Raw genomic sequence first — 1,225 nt, 5'->3', positions numbered from 1 at the left:
CTTTTCAGATTTTATATGTGGCTCTTAAAAAACACAAGCATAGAGAAGCAGTTTTTAATAAAGGTAAGATAATCGTGTATATATTGCCACTGCTGATAATGGGCCGTGGAAACATCCAAGTTTAGTTGTGGATTCATGAGTCTTTCCTTTGCATGAAGAGCTGATCTAACTTCAAGCTTTGTACAAGTTTACATCACAGGTCACTTACAACCCACTACGATGTTAAAGGGGCCAGACTAGTTGTCTGTATGATAAAGAAAAGCTGCTGTAAAAAAAGAAAAGAAATCTGTGAGCCCGACTCGTTGGACTTAAATTGTAAGAAATAAATTTATAAAACTGCAGAAACAAGTTCTTGTAGCTCATTGCCCAGATGTTGCAGTTTTATGTGGGGGCAGGGTTTGTTTGCTTTTTTAAACTGTAGTTGTAAACAAACACTGACATTTCTATCATAGAAAGTGAAAACCAGGAACTATTCTTTTCTCTGACCATCTCTCTCTGTCCCTGACAAAAACCATCTGACAAAACAGCTCGAGTATGGACCACCACAGCCCTACAGGACTGTTTTGAGTGTATTTGCAGACACTTACTGGCTGCAAACACAATTGCGCACAAACCCACTCTCCAGACATCAACTTACCTGACACCCTAAACCAGTTCTTCGCCCGCTTTGACCAACAAAACAGGAACACCATCACCCATCCTGCTGTTTCAGAGAAACAGCAGGATGCATTTATGGTGCATTCGCACATAGTTACCCTGTTTCTTGTCCACGTGGCTCCATCCAGCTGGAGCAGCATCAGGTTAGAACCACACTGCACAGAGCGAGGAAAGCAGCTGGTCCTGACAGTGTAGCCAGTAGAGTGCCTAAAGCATGTGCAGACCAACTAGCAGAGGTTTTCACCACCATCTTCAACCTCTCACTGCTACAGTCTGTAGTACCATCCTGCTTCAAGCCAACCACCACCGTTCCTTTGCCCAAGACAAACACAGCGAGCTGCTTGAATGACTGCCATCCAGTTGCTTTAACACCCATAATTACTAAATGTTTTCAGAATCTCATCATGTTGCACATTAAAGCTGCTATTCCTGCAAACCTCAATCCATACCAGTTTGCATACAGGGCAAACAGGTCAACAGAGAGCACCATAATAACTCTTCACACAGCCCTCACACACCTGGACTGTAGTGACACCTATGTGAGAATGCTGCATGTGGACTTCAGCTC

This window comes from Simochromis diagramma, unplaced genomic scaffold (genome assembly GCF_900408965.1).
Source record: "Simochromis diagramma unplaced genomic scaffold, fSimDia1.1 OVJJ01000176.1, whole genome shotgun sequence".
Lineage (NCBI taxonomy): Eukaryota > Metazoa > Chordata > Actinopteri > Cichliformes > Cichlidae > Simochromis > Simochromis diagramma.
This window is presented reverse-complemented; position numbering follows the sequence as displayed.